At 45.5% G+C, this 21,341-nt stretch overlaps 1 protein-coding gene and 1 pseudogene across 1 annotated transcript in view; both read right to left on the bottom strand.

Moving 5' to 3' along the window:
* The window catches only part of VSTM5 (V-set and transmembrane domain containing 5), a 34,485-nt gene that overhangs the window by 2,108 nt on the left and 11,036 nt on the right, over nucleotides 1–21,341 (bottom strand). The window lies entirely within an intron of this gene.
* LOC116864949 lies at nucleotides 1,747–10,675 on the bottom strand (annotated as a pseudogene).

The raw sequence follows: 21,341 nt of genomic DNA, 5'->3' as shown, positions 1-21,341 counted from the left end.
GGCACTGCAAGAAAATAATTTCTGGTGCTTAAGCCCCTCAGTGTGTGCTATTTTGTTACGGACTAAAACTGAATAAGACACAAGGTTCTTGTGTGCTCGATGGACAGTGAACCTCCCCGGAGGCCCCATTCTATAAGGGAGACATACAAGGGTGAAATAAACAAGATCATTTTAGATCATGACAAGCACTACTGACCGGTGGGGGTGGAGATGGCACACAGAATTAGAGAATGGCCAGGGAAGACTTCATGGAGGAAATGACATTTGAATGGAGACCAGAAGGACAGGCAGGCAGCGTGTGGACACTCGCAGGAGGAGCATCTCAGGCAGAGGGAGCAAGCACAAAGACTGAGGGGAGGGCAAGTACTGGTGTGTCTCAGGGACAGAAAGGCCGGCATGCTAGAATGCAGTGAGCAATGCAGAGACAGAGTGAGGCTGCAGAGCAGGCAGGACACAGGCCATGCTGTGAGGGGTGGGGGTGGGGCTTTACTCAAGGCTGATGGGAGCCATAGGGGGGCTTAGGTGGAAGGTGATATTCTCCATTAAGCTTGACAATGTTTGCTGTGCAGAACATTCTGGGGGAGGGGTGAGGGGACAAGAGCTGAAGCAGGACGAGCCATCAGAGGGCTGCTACAGGGGTCGGACAAGAGATGGAGGTATAGCCTCGCAGAGCATGAATGTGGTCTGATTTAGGCTACGTATTTGGAAGCAGGGAGGACAAAACATGCTGACAAACTAGATGTGGGTATGGGGGAGGCAGAGGCATCAGAGGTTTCTGTGCGAGTATGCAGATGTGTCATTTGCCATTGAATAAGGTTAGGTGTGTACACCGTTGTACATGTACTACGTAGGTACTACGCACAAGCCCTGTGCCAACCACATTCCACACATTGTCTCATCAAGTTCTCATCCACAGCAATGCCATCAAACACAGAGCAAGCCTCACTGTCCACAGGACTAACAAGCTTGGCAAAGTTCACTCTGCAAAGCACACAGTCACACAAGGGCTGCTGTTGGAATATTTAACCTCTAAGCTCGGATCAGTAGTCAGTGATTGGCGGTGGCAAGCACAGAATGTGACAAATGGCCCACACCCTGAGACGACTGGACAGAGTTGGCTGGACTGGATAATGAACAGGGCAGGACTGAAACTTGGAGCGCTGCCCTTGGTTTCCACCTCCATTTCCCCCTCAGTCTTTGAGAGCCCAGCTGCCCCAAGCCCCTGCCGTGTGGCTCCAGGTAACCACACCTGTTCCTTTTCCAAGCATGTCTCACTGTCCCCTCTCATCCCCAGCACATTCCCTTAGTGGTCCTCTCCTAAGGCTCTTGGCAAGGCGACTATGAATAGTCTGATAAAAGGCATGTGAAAAACTGAGATGTGGTAATGGTTTTTTTTTTTTTTTTTTAAGATTTTATTTATTTATTTGACAGACAGAGATCACAAGTAGGCAGAGAGGCAGGCAGAGAGAGAGGGGGAAGCAGGCTCCCTGCTGAGCAGAGAGCCTGATGCGGGGCTCGATCACAGGACCCTGGGATCATGACCTGAGCTGAAGGCAGAGGCTTAACCCACTGAGCCAGCCAGGCGCCCCGGTAATGGTTTTCAAGAATGGCAACTGCCAAGTAACAGAAATACATTTTCTCCCAACTCTATTTTAAAACATGTTAAATTCAGAGAAAAGTTTTTAAAGGCAAGTACAATTAATATGTATCCTTTCCTTAGTTTACTAGTTATGAACATTTTGGCACATTTACCCTTTTCTCTCAGGAAAAAAACAGAGGTCAAATTCCAGGTCAGCCCTTCTTCATCTCTGTGTCCCCAAACACAGTCCCTGATGCATAGTGATAGGTCAACAGGTATTTACTGACTGAATGAATAAGCGAATGACAAAATACTTAACAAGAAGGCTGAGATTTCCTGATAGAATTGTTGCTGCTGAAGTGGTATGAAAAATTAGCACATTTAAAAGGTAACACACAAATAAGAAAGAGAACTATAATTTAGTCAAGATTTTATGTGCCAGTTACTAGAATATATACTTATTGTACTTAGCAATCCTTCCCTAATGTTTTACATAAGTCAGCAACATGCCCATGTAGCTAGGAAATGGAAAAGACGGGACTTAAATGCAGTTTTGTCTGATCAAAGCCCTATGTTTTTCCCTAAAGACACCACCAAGATATTAGAAATAAATGCCAAGGGAAACAAGGGCAAACATGGACTATTGTGACTTCATCAAGATCAAAAGTTTTGCACAGCAAAGGAAACAGTCAACAAAATCAAAAGACAAATGACAGAATGGGAGAAGATATTTGCAAACGACGTATCAGATAAAGGGCTAGTATCCAATATCTATAAAGAACTTATCAAACTCAACACCCAAAGAACAAATAATCCAATCAAGAAATGGGCAGAAGACATGAACAGACATGTCTGCAAAGAAGACATCCAGATGGCCAACAGACACATGAAAAAGTGCTCAAAAATCACTCAGCATCAGGGAAATACAAATCAAAACCACAATGAGATACCACCTCACACCAGTCAGAATGGCTACAATTAACCAGTCAGGAAACAACAGGTGTTGTCAAGGATGCAGAGAAAGGGGAAACCTCCTACACTGTTGGTGGGAATGCAAGCTGGTGTAGCCACTCTGGAAAACAGAATGGAGGTTCCTCAAAAAGTTGAAAATAGAGCTACCCTACAACCCAGCAATCGCACTACTAGGTATTTACCCTAAAGATACAAATGTAGTGATCTGAAGGGGCATGTGCACCCGAATGTTTATAGCAGCAATGACCACAATAGCCAAACTATGGAAAGAGCCTAGATGTCCATCAGCAGATGAATGGATAAAGAAGATGTGGTATACATATGTGTGTGTATACGTGCATACACATGCACATACACATACATACATACACACACAATGGAATACTAGGCAGCCATCAAAAACCCTGAAATCTTGCCATTTGCAATGATATGGATGGAACTAGAGGGTATTATGCTAAGCGAAATAAGTTAATCAGAGAAAGACAATTATCATATCTCTCTGATATGAGGAATTTGAGAGATAGGGCAGGGTGTCGGGGTAAGGGAGGGAAAAAATGAGATAAGACGGGACCAGGGAGGGAAACAAACCATAAGGGACTCAATCTCAGGAAACAAACTTCGGGTTGCTGGAGGGGAGGGACATTGGGGACAATGGACATTGGGAGCATATGTGCTATGGTGAGCGCTGTGAATTGTGTAAGACTGATGATTCACAGACCTGTACCCCTGATACCCCTGAAACAAATAATATATTATGTTAAAAAAATAATAATAAATGAATTCAGTAAAGTTGCAGAATGCAGCTTTGCTGCCCATGGTCACCGCTGAGTAAGCATCGTTAAAGTCTCCCTCCTACCACCATCATGTCTAAGTCAGAGTCTCCCAAAGAGCCTGAACAGCTGTAGAAGCTCTTCACCAGAGGTCTGAGCTTTGAAGCCAAAGAGTCTGAGGAGCCATTTTGAGCAATGGGGAACACTTATGGACTATGTGGTAATGAGAGATCCAAACACCAAATGCTCCAGAGTCTTTGGGCTTGTCCCATAGTCTACTGTGGAGGAAATGGATGCAGCCATGAATGCAAGGCCACATAAGGTGGATGGAAGAGTTGTAGAACCAACGAGGGCTGTCTCTAGAGAAGATTCTTAAAGACGTGGTGCCCACTTAACTGTGAAAAAGATTTTTGTTGGTGGCATTAAAGATGTTGAAAAACATCATCTAAAGAGATTATTTTGAACAGTATGGAAACATCAAAGTGATTGAGATCATGACTGACCGAGGCAGTGGCAGAAAGGGGTTTTGCTTTTGTAACATTTGATGACCATGACTCTGTAGATGAGACTGTCATTCAAAAATACCATATTGTGAATGGCCATGACTGGGAAGTAAGGAGAGCCCTATCTAAGCAAGAGATGGGTAGAGCTTCACCCAGCCAGAGAGGTTGAAGTGGTTCTGGAAACTTTGGAGGAGGACATGGGGGAGGTTTTGGTGGCCATGACAGCTTTGGTTGTAGAGGAAATTCAGTGGGTGAGGTGGCTTTGGTGGCAGTCCAGGTGGTGGTGCATATGGGGCAATGGTAATGGCGATAATGGATTTGGTAATGATGGAAGCAACTTTGGAGGTGGCGGAAGCTATAATGATTTTGGCAATTACAACAATCCATCCTCAAATTTTGGACCTATGAAAGGAGGACATTTTGGAGGCAGAAACTCTGGCCCATACGGTGGTGGAGGCCAATACTTTGCCAAACCACAAAACCAAGGTGGTTATGCTGGTTCCAGCAGCAGCAATAGCTACGGCAGTAGCAGAAGGTTTTAATTACTGCCAGGAAACAAAGCTTAGCAGGAGAGGAGAGCCAGAGAAGTGATAGGGATGCTACAGGTCACAAAAGATTTGTGAACTCAGCAAGCACAGTGGTGGCAGGGCCTAGCTGCTACAAAGAAGACATGTTTTAGACAATACTCATGTGTCTGGGCAAAAAACTTAAGGACTGTATTTGTGACTAATTGTATAACAGGTGATTTTAGTTTCTGTTCTGTGGAAAGTGTAAAGCATTCCAACAAAGAGTTTTAATGTAGTTTTTTTTTTTTTTTTTGGCAACCATGTTGTTGATTGCTAAGTGTAATAGTCTGATCATGATGCTTTAAATAAAGTCTTAAAAAAAAGTTGCAGAATACATAATATATAGAAATCTGTTGTATTCCTATATACTATACTGAAGTAGCACAAACATATTAAGAATATACTCCATTTACAATTGCACTAAAAAGAATAAAATGCCTAGGAATAAACTTAATCAGGGAGGTGAAAGACCCCAATGAAAAAATCAAAGAGGAAATTAAAAAAATACATAGAGACAAATAAAAATGAAAACACAACAATTCAAAATTTGGGATGCAGCCAAAGCAGATCTAGGTGTGAAGTTTATAGCAATATAGGCCTACCTCAAGAAACAAGAAAAATCTCAAATAAACAATGTAACAATACATACAAAGGAGTTAGAAAAAGAACAAAGCCCAAAGCGAGTAGAAGGAAGAAAATAAGGATTAGAGCAGAAATAAGTAAAATAGAGACTGAAAAAAAAAACCAGTGGAAAAGATAAATGAAACCAAGAGCTGATACTTTGAAAAGATAAACCAAATTAGTACTAGCTAGACTTAAGAAAAAAAAAAGGAAAACCAAAGCCAAACCAAAGCAAACCAAAACCAGAAACAAAACAAGGAATCAAATAAAAAATGAAGTAGCAATAACTACCTATACCTTAGAAATACAAGGAATTATAAGAGATTATGAAAATTTATATGCCAACAAATTGGACAACATAGAAGAAATGGATAAATTCCTAGAAACATACACTCCTCTACAAATGAATCAGGAAGAAATGGAAAATCTGAACTGAAGAATTACTAGTAATAAAATTGAATTGGTAATCAAAAAACTCCCAACAAACAAAATTCCAAGACCAGATGGCTTCACAGGTGAATGCTACAACACATTTAAAGAAGACTTGGGATGTCTGGGTGGCTCAGCTGGTTAAGCGTCTGCCTTCAGCTCAGGTCATGATCCCAGGGTCCTGGGATCCAGTCCCACATCGGGCTCCTTTGTCCATCGGGCTCCTGCTTCTCCCTCTGCCTGCCATTCCCCCTGTTTGTGCTCGCCCTCCCTCACAAATAAGTAAACCTTAAAAAAAAAAAAAAAAGACTTAATACCTATCCTTTTCAAATTATTCCAAAACTAGAAGAGGAAGGAAAACTTCTAAACTCATTCTATGAGGCCAGAATTACCCTGATAACAAAATCAAAGACACCACAAAAAAAAAAAAAAGAAAAGAAAAGAAAAAAAAGAAAGAAAGAAAGAAAGAACGAACGAACGAACAAGAAGAGAGAGGGAGAGAAAGAACTATAGACCAGTATCTCTGATGAACATAGATGCAAAAATCCTTAACAAAATATTAACAGAAATCAGCTATATGGGAAAAACATCATTCATCACAATCAAGTGGGATTAAGCCAAGGATGCAAGGATGGTTCAATATCTGTAAATCATTCAACATGATACATCACATTAACAAGAGGAAGGATAAAAACCACGTAATTACCTCAATAGAAGCAGAAAAAGCATGGGATGAAGTACAACATCCATTCATGATGAAAACCTCAACAAAGTGGGGTTAGAGGGAACATACATCAACATAATAAAGACCATACTTAAATCCCACAGCTTACATCATGCTCAATGGTGAAAACCTGAAAGTGTTTCCTCCAAGATCAGGAACAAGACAAGGATGTCCACTTTGACTGCTCTGATTCAACATAGTACTGGAAATTCTAGCGACAGCAAGCAGATAAAGAATTTAAAGGGTCCATACTGGTAAGGAAGAAGTAAAATGGTCACTGTTTGCAGATGACATTATATGATATATAGAAAATCCTAAAGATGCTACCAAAAAACTATTTGAACTGATAAATGAATTTAGTAAAGTTGCAGAATACAAAATATACAAAAATCTGTTGCATTTCTATACACTAATAAAGTAGCAGAAAGAGAAATTATGAAAACAGTTCCATTTCCAACAGCACCAAAAAAGAATACCTATGAGTAAATTCAACTAAGGAGGTAAAAGGCCCATACTTTGAAAGCTATCAAACATTGATGAAAGACAATGAAGATGACACAAACAAATGGAAAGCTATACCATGGATGGGAAGAATTAGTAGCATTAAAATGTTCATATTACCCAAAGCGATCTACATATTCAATGCAATTCCTATCAAAATGCCAACAGCATTTTTTTCCCCAAGATTTTATTCATTTATTTGACAGAGAGAGATAGAGATCACAAGTAGGCAGAGAGGCAGGCGGGGGCAGGGTGGGGGAAGCAGGCTCCCTGCTGAGCAGAGAGCCCACTGTGGGGCTTGATCCCAGGACCCTGAGATCAAGACCTGAGCCAAAGGCAGAGGCTTAACCCACTGAGCCACCCAGGTGCCCAAACAGCACTTTTCACAGAACTAGAATAATCCTAAGATTTATATGGAACTACAAAAGACTCTAAATAGCCAAAGAACAAAATGGAAGGTGTCACAATCCCAGATTTCAAGATATACTATAAAACTATAGTAATTAAAACAGTATGATTTTGGAGCCCCTAGGTGGCTCAGTGGGTTAAGGAACTGCCTTCAGATAGGGTCACAATCCCGGGGTCCTGAGATCGAGTCTTGCATCAAGCTCCTTGCTCAGTGGGGAGCCTGCTTCTCCCTCTGCTTGTGGGTGTGCGCTCTCTGACAAATTAACCTTAAAAAAAAAAAAAAAAGGAAAACAAAACCACAGTATGACACTGACACAAAAACAGACACAGATCAATGCAACAGAATACAAAGACCAGAAGTAAACCCATGATTATATGGTCAATTAACCTATGACAAAGGAGGCAAAATTATACAATGTGGAAAAGACAGTCTCTTCAATAAATGGTGTTGGGAAAACTGGGCAACCTCAGGCAAAAGAATGAAACCGGACCACTTTCTTACAACATACACAAAATTCAGCTGAAATTGATTAAAAACCTGTGAGACCCGAAACCATAATATTCCTAAAGGAAAACAGAGGTAGTAATCTCTTTGACATTAGCTTTAGCAACGTTTTTCCAGATAGGTCTCCTCAGGGAAGAGAAACAAAAGCAAAAATAAGGAATTGAGATTATACCAACAGACAAAGGAAACCATCAACACAGGAAACTACTAATACAAAAAGGCTACCTACTGGAAATATCTGTAAATGACATATCCATTAAGAGGTTAATATCCAAAAATACATAAGGAACTTACAGAACTCAATGCCAAAACAATTAAAAAATAGATAGCAGATGTTGAGTTGCCATTTTTCCAAGGAAGACAACCAGATGGCCCACAGACACGTGGCAAGATGCTCCACATCACTCATCATCGTGGAAATGCAAGTCAAAACCACCGTGAGATACCACCTCACAGCTGTCAGAGTGGTCACAATAAAAAAAGATAAAAAAAATAACAAGTGTTGGTGAGGAGGTGGAGAAAAAGGAACCCTCATGCAATGTTGGTAGGAATGTAAACGGGTGTTACCACTGTGGAAACCAGTATGGAGGTTCCTCAAAAAAACAAAAACAAAAACAAACAAATCCTGAGAACAGAAATACCATATGATCCAGTAATTCCGTTGCTGGAATTCTAAAGAAGACAAAAACACTAACTTGAAAATATATTTTTATTGCTATGTTTATTGAAGCATTTTTTTTTCTTACAACAGCCAAGATATGGAAGAACCCCACATGTTCAATAAATGAATGGATAAAGAAGTGGCAGGGTACACACACACACACAGAGACACACACTCACACTGGAATATATTACTCAGTCATAAAGAAGAATGAGATCTTGCCATTTGCAACAATATGGATGGATCTAGAGAGTATGATGCTAAGTGAAATAAGCCAGAAATTCAAATACCATAGGCTTTCACCTATATGTGAAATTTGAAAAACAAAATGAACAAACAAAAAGCAGAATCAAACCCATAAATATAGAGAAGAAATCGATGGCTGCCCGAGAGGTTGGGGTAGGGATATGGGCAAAATGGGTAAAGAGGGGAGTGAGAGGTACAAGCTTGTAGTTATGGAAGAAGTCGTGGGATGAAAGGGACGACATGGGGAGTATAATCGATGGTGTGGCCAGTGCTATATGGTGACAGATGGTAGCTACACTTGTGACGAGTACAGCATAACATATAGACCTGTCAAGTCACGATGTTGTACACCTGAAACTAATGTAACGTTGTATGTCAGTTGTACTTCCATAAAAAAAAAATACACCAACTGTTTTTTCCACTTTACTTTGTAGCTGTTATCTATTTATCTAGGTTTCTGGATTTCTCTGATCCCAGATATCAGCAGTTGAAATAGTGATTACTGTAAGATTCAGAAAACCACATTTGGAACTCATGACAAATCTGTGTATTTCTTGTATAGTCTGTGTGAAACATGTTGGTCAAGGTTGTTGAAGATCAGTTCCCCCAGATACTACCAGCCCTTTCAATACGCTTAGAGGCCTTCATTTTAAGCCTTTTAGGTACTAAACTGAAAAGCAAATAAAAATAACAAGCCCAAGTTTCTGAGGTGCTGATACACCTGCAAATGGGCCAACCAGATGGTTGGTTTCTTTATTTTCTCTTGACCGTAAGAACCTCCCCCTAATCAGGGCTGCATAGATGGGTCAATCAGTAAGCGTGGGACTCTTGGTTCCAGCTCAGGTCATGATCTCAGGGTTCTGAGACTGAGGCCCACAGTGAGCTCCCTGCTCCATGGGGAGTAAGCTTGTCTCCCTCTCTCTTTGCTCCGCACTCTCTCAAATAAATAAATCTTAAGAAAACAAATAAAATAAAACAAACAAATAAAAAACACTCCTACTAATCAGACTAACCAGGCATTTAACTAGGTTTTTGGAACAAAGAGTTCTTTCTTCTATCTATCTGCCACATATAATTAGTAATAAATGGTCTATAGCTAAGATGGAAAATTAAAAGTTCCAAGAACTTAAAGTCAAACTGCTTGTCACCTGTTTAAGAAGCTGAATTAATGAGTAACCACCTTGGCACCTCATGCTGAAATCATTCAGAACAAGTTAGAGAACGCTAATAGCTACACCAGTACTCGGACCTGGCTCAAAGGTTCTATTCAAGGGGGTTGGTTCAATGAGATTTTACTTGTAAAATGGATGCCACCATCCACTAAGCAACAGCAGTTCTGTATAGACAAGGAAGAAACCTACAATGTGGTACTAAGTTAAAAAATAAGTTTACAGAGCTGCATATGATTATTTATATTTGTATAAATATGTACATGTTAACTATAGAAAAATGGAAGGGATTGCCTCAGAGATTGGATGGCCACAGAATTTTATTTTCCAAATTATACATTTACATGCTTCTGAATTTCAGGTATTTATTGAAATAAGAAATAGAATATATTTTAAGAAGTGTATTTTTTTACTTTTTTTTTTATTTGCATTTATTCTGTTCAAATTTACTCCCGGGCCATAAGTTTTTGTTTCTTCAGTTTCTTCTGGGATATCTTTTTCTTCTGTGCAACCTCCTCTTCGGGTTTAGGAACAATCTGCTCTTTTTCAGTAAGGATCATCTCAATGTGGCAGGGAGAGCTCATGTATGGGTTAATCCGACCATGAGCCCTGTAAGTCCTACGCCGCATCTTGGGGGCTTTGTTCACCTGAATGTGCTCAATGACCAGAGAATCGACATCTAAACCCTTAAGTTCAGCATTACTCTCTGCGTTTTTAAGCATGTGCAGTAAAAATTCAGCACTCTTCTTGGGCCACCGACCTTGTGTCCAGCCCCACTGTTTGGCCTGGGCACACCTACCAGCTCCACCATTGTAGCTACGGAATGGCACACACTGCTTCTGCAAAGTGACGTCTTTCAGATACTTGGTGGCTTTTCAGATATGCATACCCTTGATGGCCTGGGCAGTTTCACGTGTGTTCTTAAAGTGAACACGGAGATTTGAACCTCTTGACTTGCATGATTTCGTAGGGTTTTCTGGGTCAAGCGAATAGCGAACCATGTTCAAAGGTCACCCCTGGCCGCTGAGAGGAAGAGCTATTTTTTTACTTTTTAAGGTTCTGCTGATTAGACCAAGCAATCTGGTGGTTTAAAGAAAGTTTCAGGGTTGACCTCGCTTTACACCTTCACTTGCATTCTGTGTGACAAGGAGAGAAGTCCTCAATTCTACCCATTTCCCGGATAGTTGCAGATGCCTCCTTTAAGGAAGGAGTCAGAGAACTAAAGATTTTAGCAGGGAAGTCACTGGAGCACGAACCCAGGGGCTTCCTGAAAGCCTGACTTCCTGCACTGGGGAGCCCCACTCATAACCACCCAGAGGGAACGTGACAGCAGTGAATTCGGCTGGAATGGAGCATGCAAACAAATGGAAATGGGCAGAAATAGAATTCTCAGAACGAACAGCTCCTTATGCCTTTTCAGACACACAGATTAGGGAGGTTGTATTTGGCAGCTTTAAAAAAAATTGATGACTTAAGATGGATAGACTTCCTGAAGTCACAAGGCAAGTCCATACTATTCAGACCACAGTTTCAATGAACAAGTGCATCAGCTAATGGTGAGACAGACAGGTGGCTGACGTGGCCTCTGGGTTTCCGCGGTCACGGAGGGGACACCTTCATTGGGACAACTGGGGTGAGCAGGATCTGCGTGGTTCCACCCGGGGTCTCCTCACTGTGAGACGTAGAGAAGTACCTTCACATTCCAGAACGGAGGGTGAGAAAGCCTCTGGAGGAAGGCTGTGAGGCTGAGGGGACAGGACACGTGTGAGGCCCAGCAGGGCACAGCACATAGGCCCCCACGCTTGCCTTCCTCAGCTCAGGTCTGTGCCATGGGTCTGAGGGTACCAACCCTCCAGCTGTGCCAAGCTCTGAGAGTTTTTCCAGGATTGGGGAGTTTCAGTGCTAAAAGCAAACCAGGACAGCTGGTCACCCGGAGCCTCGGAGAAATGTCAAAGAGGAAAGAGAAAACTCGAGGGATATAATAGCGGATTTCTGAGGCAGCCAGGGGTGGGGTGTAGAGGCAGGGCAGGGGGAGGACCAAAGCTACCCCTCCCTGACCCGTTGGGCTCATCCCCTAGCTCATTTCTACCATCAGCAACCCCACCACACCCCTCCAGTCACTGAATGCTGCCCCCACCTGTCATCCCGTGCTCCGCCCCAGGGCACTGGCTCTCAGGGGTGAGTATTAATATCCCCATTTTACAGAGGAGCAAACTCAAGTTCCCCGGGGTTAGGGAATGTGCCCCCGGTCAGGGTAAGTGGCAGAGCCGAGAATGAAACCCTGTGTACTTTTTTGCTGTCCCGCTAATGAGCCAGGAAGGCTCAGGAAGGGGAGGGAGAGGACACTTGCTGCAACGGAGGCTTGCAGAGTACGATTTTCAAAGCGTGGGAAAGAGAGGAGGTGCACACTGGGCTGGGAGAACTGTGAGCCCACCCTGGGCAGTAGGACGGGATCCTCTGCACCCAGACCTGCTGAGTAAGAAGGGAGGTTATAGCCGGAGGGATCTGTAACAGGCTGAAGACTGTGTGGGAGTTGAGTCCTCCAGACGACAGAGGCTCAGCAGCATCTGAACCTGGCTTCTGGAAGGGCCATCTGGCGGCAGAGTTTTTCTTTTTCGTTTCTTTTTTTTTTTTTTAAAGACTTTATTTATTTAAAGATTTTATTTATTTATTTGACAGAGATCACAAGTAGGCAGAGAGGCAGCCAGAGAGAGAGGGGGAAGCAGGCTCCCTGTCTAGCAGAAAGCCCGATGCGGGGCTCATTCCCAGGACCCCGAGATCATGACCTGAGCCAAAGGCAGAGGCTTAACACACTGAGCCACCCAGGCGCCCCAGATTTATTCTTTATGCACATGCTTGCACTGCCTGGAGCCCACCACCTGTGCCGGTCCTATCACCTTCCTGAGAACCCACGACTGGAGGCGAAACAGTGGAGGGGCAGCTGGAGACCCTGCGCTGGGATGGCTGGGGTAGGGGGTGTGGATGTGTGGCGGGGGAGCATGAGAAAGGGCATGTGTGCAGAGTAGGTCTGCCCTGGAACTCCTTTCCCATCAGCCAGCTCAGCCGAAGAGCCCAGCAGTGCCTGGGACTTTGTGGGCACTCACAATAGCCCGGCACGAAAGAACAAATAAAGACACGCATACTCTCCCTGTCCAACAGCTGCCCCTTTGGAGAGATCACGGATGGTGGGGGGGGGATCTGGGTGGAGCTTACAGAGGTGCTGGCAAGACCCCCTTCCTAGCCCCTGATCTGTTGAGGGTCAAAAAGCTCAGAGGAGAAACAGCAGCTTTAAGCTGCAACAAGAACATCCACATTGCTGTCTAACCGCTGTCCTTCTTGAAACAAGCAAACCTGGAATATTGCAAGTAGTTCCGTGTAAAAGCCCCCGTGTTGGAGCTTTTGGGTTTAGATGCAATGAAGTATGGAAGACGGACTTCTGCACACAGTTTACAGGCTTTCTATCCCTCCTGTTAGCTCAGGTAGTAATTCCCCCATCAGCGCCCCATGACTCCGGGACCAAAGCTTAGCTCGTCCTCAACAGAGCTCCTGGTGACTCCTTGGGGAGTCACCCAGATGTCACCCAAACCCAAACAACATGGACAGAGGGGCAGGTTGAGGCAGAGGCTGGCAGGCTGCGCCCTTTATTCAGGTTCCTGTCGTCGTCCCCCAACCAGAAAAGAGATCTATTTATCACCGCAAAATAGCGCTAGCCGTCATTTCGGTCAGTAACCGCCTGATCAGAACGAGGTGTTCTGGGCCACTATCACAGCCTAACAAAACCCGGGCTGGGAAAGTTGAACGACTGGGCCACTATCCGCTGGGAAAGATGGAAGTCTGATAACGTTGTATTGTCAGAAGTATGCAGAAGTCACATTCAAACGTGACTGTGCGAATTGTAGATGGGTGTAACCTTCTTTGAGGGCAATACGGTAGAATCTAGAAAAATTATTAGCCCATACCTCTTGATCCAGAAACTCCACTTTTATGAACTGATCCCACAAACGATAAGGGCACACAGATATAGATTTGATCACTGAAGCACAGTGTGGTCGATTGTAGCCGAGAAAGACAGGAGACATCCTACATGCTCACTGGTAAGGGACCAGTAAAGGAAAACGGGTTCTTAGGCTACTCATGACACGTTGGACACCGGCTACCTGGAGTTAGCACACACGCCACAGGTTAAGGGTCTGTCTACAAGATGCCCCTGCTTTGGACACCGACCACAAGTCCACGCCCCCCCCACCAAACTTGCTATAAATCACAGGTTTACACCACCCCCTCTGCACGTTCAATAATTCGCTAGAATGGCCCAGGGAATTTAGGAAGCACTTTACTCACTGTTACCCGTTCATTATAAAGGACACAGCTGGGGCGCCTGGATGGCTCAGTTGGTTAAGCATCTGTCTTGGGCTCAGGTCATGATCCCAGGGTCCTGGGATCAAGCTCTGCGTCGGATTCCCTGCTCAGCGGGGAGCCTGCTTCTCCCTCTGCCCCATCCTCTATACTTGAACATGGACGTGCTCGCCCTCTCTCTGAAATAAATAAAATCTTTAATATAAAGGACACAGCTCAGGAGCAGTGATGTCGAAGAGATGCACAGCTGGTATGTGGGACTGGGTGCAGAGCCTCGTGCTCTCTGTGGGCTCCCTCCAAGCCTTGCTGTGTTCACTAATCCAGAGCTCTCAGAGCCTCCCCAGTTCAGGTTTGGGGGAGGTTCCTTATTTGGGAAGAAGTGATGACAGCACTGGCTGTTGGTGACTGACTCAGTCTCTAGCCTCTCTCCCATCCCCAGAGGCTGAAGGTGGGGAGGGAGGTTAGGGCTGAAAGTTCCAACCCTTTCATCCCACAGTTAGTTCCTCCACCAACCAGCCTTCCTCTTCCAAAAGCCACCTCGTTAGCAAACAAAAAAAATCAGACTTAGCACTCTGGAGATTCCAAGGGTCTTAGGAGGTTTTTACATCAGGAACCAGGAAGTAAGACCAAATATTCTGACAGGAGAAGCTCCCAGCACTCCTATCACCCAGGAAATTACTAGGATTGTAGGGACTCTGCGTCAGAAATCAGGCAGAGGAGACAAAATAAGTATTTCTTACCTGGTGAAACAAATGATCAATATTCACATTCTAATACTACAGAGGCATTTAAAAAAATACACTATATTTATATGCACGGATAATAGATTATCTCAAAAATCATGAAAAAGCACAAGGCAGAACCGTGCATAGAAGATACTTCTGTTTAATGATATGTATGTACACACACACACACACACACACACGCACGCTCATCTGAATATGCACAGAAAATCTCCAGGACGATTCCCTAAACACAAGGGCTGTGGTGTTCTTCGTGCAAGGATGGGATGTGTGGGGGGAAAAAAGCGTTACATTTCACTTTATATCCTTCTGAACAGTTGGGACCATTTTAGCAAGTTTGGGAATGACTTAAAAAAAAAAAGGGCGCAATCCTAAAAATAAGTAAAAAGCATGCCAAGACTGGGTCGGAGCTGCAGGTGTTTCGCACTTGAAAGCGTTAGTCATTGACCTGTGCACAATTAGCAAAGTGCTTAACAAGCACTGTCTCCCTCTGGGAGGCTGGCCAGAGACTTGAGTTCAAGAACTACGATTTTTGCTTTTTTTTTTTTTTTTTTTTTGCCTTTTTTTTTTTTCCTCTTAAGAGGGGAGGGGAGTGGGGGGATGGGTGAGCCTGGTGGTAGGGTATTAAGGAGGGCACATACTGCATGGAGCACTGGGTGTGGTGCAGAAACAATGAATCTTGGAACACTGCATCAAAAACTAACATATTTTATGGTGACTAACGTAATACAATAAAAAGAAAAAAAAAAAACTACGCTTTTTGCTTCACTTATTTGATCATTACTTCAGGACGAGGACACGGGGCCCGGAGGCATAACACAGAGGCCAAGGTCTTGCCAAGTAGAAAATCAGAGCTCAGGCTGGAACCCAAGGCGCTTTCAGTGCCCCACAGCTGCCTCTAATAAAATAACGAGTTTACCCCTCTTTTAGGTTTCCCCAAATAGCACAAGATTCAGAGCCGGTGGAGATTTGCAATACCCAAGTCACTGGAAGCAACAGTCCCCCTTACCTGGGCTTGCCAGAATGGAAGCTTCTAGCCACATGTTTTTTTTTTTTTTTTTTTTTTAAGATTTTATTTATTTGAGAGAGAGTGTGTGTGTGCACAAGCAGGGGGAGCAGCACAGGGAAAGGAGAAGCAGGTCCCTGCCCAGCAGAGAGCCCAATGCAGGACTTGATCCCAGGACCCTGAGATCATGACCTGAGCTGAAGGCAAAAGTTTAACTGACTCAGCCACCCAGGCACCTCCATCCACATGTTACTGCACAGTTGGAATTTGCTAGTGCACACGGAGATGTGTATTTCCGTTTTTTTGTTTGTTTTGTTTTGTTTTTTGAGAGAGCGAATGAGAGAGCACATGAGAAGGGGAAGGTCAGAGGGAGAAGCAGACCCTCTGCTGAGCAGGGCGTCTGATGCAGGACTCAATCCTGGAACTCCAGGATCATGACCTGAGCTGAAAGCAGTAGCTTAACCAACTGAGCCACCCAGGCGCCCTGAGATGTACTTCAAGTGTAAAATGCACACTGGATTTCAGAGACAATACTTAGTATGTCAAACAGAATGCAATTTTTTTTTTTTACACTGACTACATTTTGAAATAATATCTTGGGTATACTGGGCTAAAAACATATCATTAAATTACACTTGTTTCTTTCTACTTGTTAAATGGGCTTGCATTCTATTTCTATTGGACAACACTAGTTTAGAGGATTACTGCTCACCACCTCACAAAACAAAATCCTGTTCTCTTGAAGTGACTCTACCCTCTCCTCTTTTTAACATGAGAAGTACCCCAGTTTTTTGTTTTTTTTTTTTTTTTTTTTTTTTAAGATTTATTAACGAGGAGAGAGATCACAGAGGGAAAGGAAAAGGGAGAAGCGCACTCCTTGCCAACTGACATGGGGCTGGATCCCAGGACCCTGAGATCATGACCTGAGCCCCGAAGGCAGCCACTTGACAGACTAACCCACCCAGACGCCCCCACCCCAATCTTTCTTCTTCAATTTTCAAACATGTTAGCAACTCTGCTGGGGTGGGGGGTATGGCATCTTTGTAAATACCTCCAACAGCCCCCTGGACGCCCCATCCAGCATCTTTGCCTACCAGAACATTCTCAGCCTCCAGAGGAAATAGCCACTCTGACCACAGCCCTCTCTCATTTCTGTTTACTGGTCAACTGCTCCCACTGGCCTCATCAATCCTTCCCCTCCGACTCCTGCCACTCTCCTAATCCGTAATCCTCACTCCCCTCCGCAGTCAGGCTGGCTTCCAAAGCCCGTGGTGTTCCAAGCACTCTGGTTAGTTCCTTAGACTTAGACCATTGCCCTCTGTGTTTTCATATCTGCACAGACCTGGGTCAACAACGCTCTACTTCCTCTCTGCTCAAACTTGAGCAGTCAACACCGTGGGAGACCGTCCCACAGCAGACACTCCCACAACAAAGCCCAGTTTCCAGAACGTTCAGAATATCACATTCAAGATGGCCCTCCCTACTGCGAATCTCACAATGGCTTTTTTCATGTAAATTGACTCCCTCTTCCGTGATTACTCTGACCAGTTCCCTCCAATCTCTTTAGAACTCCAAATTCCTCTTCACGCTTAGCTGGGCACTGCGGCCCACCTCTCCTGCTTGAAACACACTTGTACCTTCTGGGCCCCCAGACTCACCAGGTATCCTGGTGTCCCCTCCTGGCTCCTTCTCGGTCCACACCGTGGAAGCGTCTCCGACTTTCTAAGACGGTAGCTCTGGCTTTTCCTCAGATGCTGGAAGAGCACAGCTGCCGGTGGGAGCAGAGGGTGGCAGAGGAGGGCAGGGTGTGGGCTGGGGGAGCCCAGTGACCTCACACGCCAGGTAACCAAGAGAGCTGGGTGCCGTATGGACGGCACCACACCCAGGCTCCATCGCTCTGCACAGCCCTTTCCCTCTCTGACCCGCCAGTTCCTCATTTGTAATTAGGGACCATCACCATTCAGTTGTCAATGATCCAATTAAAAACAAACCCCAAACCATGTGGGTGTGAGAACTTGACACCTAGGAACAATTCCAAAGGTCACAGAAGGACCTCCCTTCCCTGATTTCTCACCCAGACAAAGCCCGGATTCCAAGCCCCGAGGATTCAATCCACCCTTTCATTCTATAAGCACGTGGGCAGGGAAGTGAAGGGAGTAATATTTATAGGGCACCAGCTTGGGTCACTCACTCTGTGTGGAAGGCTATTGTTAATTTGGTCCTTGAGGTGCTGCAGGGACTCTCAGAGCCCCCCCAACTCGCCCCCAGAGAGGGCCTTTCAGCCAGGCTCCCGGCCGCAGCAGACTGCACAAGATGGGCCACAGGACCTCATCTACTCATTCCACCACAGCTGAGGGTCCTGATGGAACCCTGACATCCTCAACTGAACATTAGATCACCTGGCGGAAGCTTTTGAGCATCCCATCCCGGGGCCGCCTGGGTGGCTCAGTAGGTTAAGCATCTGTGTCTGGCTCAGGTCATGATCTCAGGGTCCTGGGATGGAGCCCTAGGTCAGGCTCCCTGCTCAGCGGGGAGCCTGCTTCTCCCTCAACCTCTGCCCGCAGCTCCCCTTCTTTGTGTGCCCTCTCTCTCTCAAATAAGTAAAGAAAATCTTAAAAAAAAAAAAAAAATTCCTACCCCAGACTACTGAATTCAGAATCTTTGGGGGTGGTGTGGGAGAAGGATTCGAGGCCCCTGTGGTTCTTAAAAGTCCCCACTGTGCAGCCAAGACTGGTAACGACTGAGTGAAACCACGCTAAGGGGTTAGCAGCTGGAGCTCCCAGGCCTTCACAGGGGGCACTGACAAAGCCTCAAGTCAAAGCAAAGACGGGCTGCCAGGTGTGAGCGGAACGTTTGAGGCACCTGCATCAGCCCTTGCAGTGAGCTATGAGGGGGAAAGAATTTTTCTGGCATCCCTCAAACTTTATAATTTCTAGCAATGCTTTGGGGTTAGGGAGGAATTCCACTACCCTCCGCATCCTCCAGAGCTATAATGTGGTTGTACTCGACATGTGAGGGCATCAGAGTCCCTAAAGGGCTTGTGAAAATGAAGTGGCTGGCCCCTCCCATTTCTCCTTCAGTAGGTTAGGGGTGAGGCCTCAGAGTTGGCATTTCTAACAAGTTTCTAGGTGACACTGCTGCTGGTCCCAGGACCACGCGGTTAGAACTTTGGCAGTTATGATTCTGCAAGCCCTTTGGGCACAGGGGGCACTGAGGATGCTCCCAATATCCCCGTAGCCCAGCCCCTCCTCTCCTTCTGAACCCCGCTTACACCACTTATGCCACGCAGGGGACCTGCCTCTGCTGTCAAACTTCTCATCCTGGAGAAGGAAGACGTGGGCCCACTGGTCATTGCCAGCAGGTTCTGATAAACAGAATTGAGGCTGTGTGGGTATAATGGATGCATTCATGGACTCTGGGGTCAAAATTTAGGTCTGCCAGCAACAGCCTGACCTGGGGGTAAATTCCTTAGTTTCTGTCACCCTCTGTTACTGTACTTATAAAATAAATATATTGTAATAGTGCTGTGCTCACCTCCTGCAGCAGAATGAGGTTTCAGTGAGACAATACAGGTGGGGAGCTTAGCACAGTTTCTAACACTTGGTGATCGCTCAATAAATAGCAGCTAAAATTAATGAAAATTCTTTGAAGAGCCATGGAGCTGCTCACTGAGGTAGTGAGCTCCCCATCCCCCGGGGTGTGTAAGCAGAAGCTGGAATCGGAGCACGGATTGAAGCCGTATATTTGAGACCGGGAGCTGGCGTGTTGGTGGTGGAGCCTGGTTCTTCCAGCCTCAAATCACACAGCAGGTATAGACTGGAATGGGCATTTGTAAATCTGTGATTTCCTTGTGGAAGTGTGCTAAGAGCCTGGATGACCTGAAACTCCTCCTGGTGGAGTTCCTCCTGGAATCTTCCTACCAGAAGCAAGAGCCGCCCTTGCTGGGATGCTGAACTCTTCTGAATAGCCACGGGCTGTATGACTCATGGTCCGTCCTGGACCAGTGCCCAGCCTGGGGAACTGGAAAGTGGGGTTCTTAGGCACCTCTGCAGGTAATGTGTGTGGCACAGAGGACTAAGGAAGAGACAAGATGCGGTGACATCCCAACAGTTCTTTGGGAACTTCTAGGATGACTAAAAGCCCCTGGCAGAGGGGTACAGAGCAATCACAGGATTCAGGCACACTCCTGACGGGGTACCGCGGTTAGGGTACGAAGATGCTCCTTCAGAGAGACTAAAGGGCCAATTCCTCTTCATCCTGAAGATTTTAGTTTAAACATCACTTCTTCCAGGAAGCCTTCCCTAATCTCTCAACACCCGGTTAGGTTCCCAGCCTTGTGTTCCCGTAACATCTGTTCCTAGCAACACACTTACCCCAATCCCCTGTAATTCCTCTTGATGAATGGCTTATCCTTCTAGATCAGCTGTGAGCTCTGAACCCAGGGGTGGGTCTGCCTTGTTCGCTGTTGGGGGCCCAGGTCAGTGCCTGGCCGCGTGGGCTTTTCGTAAGCACCTAATGGAATGAATATCTCTGGGCGAGTTCTTCAACCGCCCTGAGCCTCAGTTTTTACTTGTAAAATGGGCGCGAATTGCACCTGTTTGCAGGATGACGCGGGTGAACAGAAGTCGCCTCTGCAGTACTTACCGCAAAGCATGAGCTCAATACACGGCCACACACGGTATTGTCTTGTGACTGTGACTAACAATCAGAAAAACTCAGGACAGACTGCTTTTCTGCTCTTCAGTCTGCTGGAGGCTATTCTAAGTGATCTTTCTAGACCACACACCTGGCCGTGTCTCTTCTGGCTCTGCTCTCAACTCACTTTTCCATCCCCATCTCAAGACTCTGCACCACCCAATTCCAGCTCACCAGACGATGGCCCACTCTGGGACTCTGTCTCCTCTTTCTCAGTGGGGAGATGGCTCCTGCCTGTCTCAGGTGTGTGCTCCCTTGAGGGCCCCCCCCAACCCTGGCGCTCCAGGGGCACAGTTCCCAGCCTGCTGTGCATTCACATTAGAGGAATGACGCCCATCTCCCTGCTGGAAGGAGCAGGTGAGCGCTCCCAGGGTGTGATAGGATGGGTGGACAGCTCGTTCAGGCTGGGGCTGTCACAGTCCCCTTGACCTGGATGAGTAAGCTCTGGTTCCACAACCCCTGAAATCCTGGGCGTGGTAGGTGTGATTGATGGCAACAAGAAAGAGCGGGTCTGCGATCCATTCCCCCGGGGAGCCTGAGGCAGGGATCTATCTGATATAGGTGCAGAAGGGGAAATCATCAGGGGAGCCTCACGTAGGTCCCCTAGTCATGCTTGGTGCCAAGGGACCCACACCTCCCTCCTGAGTCTCTAGCACCAGGGTAAGGGTCTATCAGGGGAACTACTCCAGCACCTTCCACCTAAGATCCAAAGTCTTCCCAAGCTCCATTCTTTTACCTGCTAAGGAACTTATAAGATGAAATAAGAAGAAATTTAATTAAATTTAACCAAGTTTAACTAAAGAACAATCCCCCTGCTACTGGCACAAAGGGAGAAGAGATGGCAAAGGTGTGTCTGTGATTTCCCGTTGCTCAGAACTTTCTCCTTC

Source organism: Lontra canadensis, unplaced genomic scaffold (assembly GCF_010015895.1).
Source record: "Lontra canadensis isolate GAN:19392208 unplaced genomic scaffold, GSC_riverotter_1.0 scaffold7, whole genome shotgun sequence".
Classification (NCBI taxonomy): domain Eukaryota; kingdom Metazoa; phylum Chordata; class Mammalia; order Carnivora; family Mustelidae; genus Lontra; species Lontra canadensis.
Note: the sequence above shows the minus strand (reverse complement) of the source record. Positions and strands in the feature narration are given on the sequence as shown.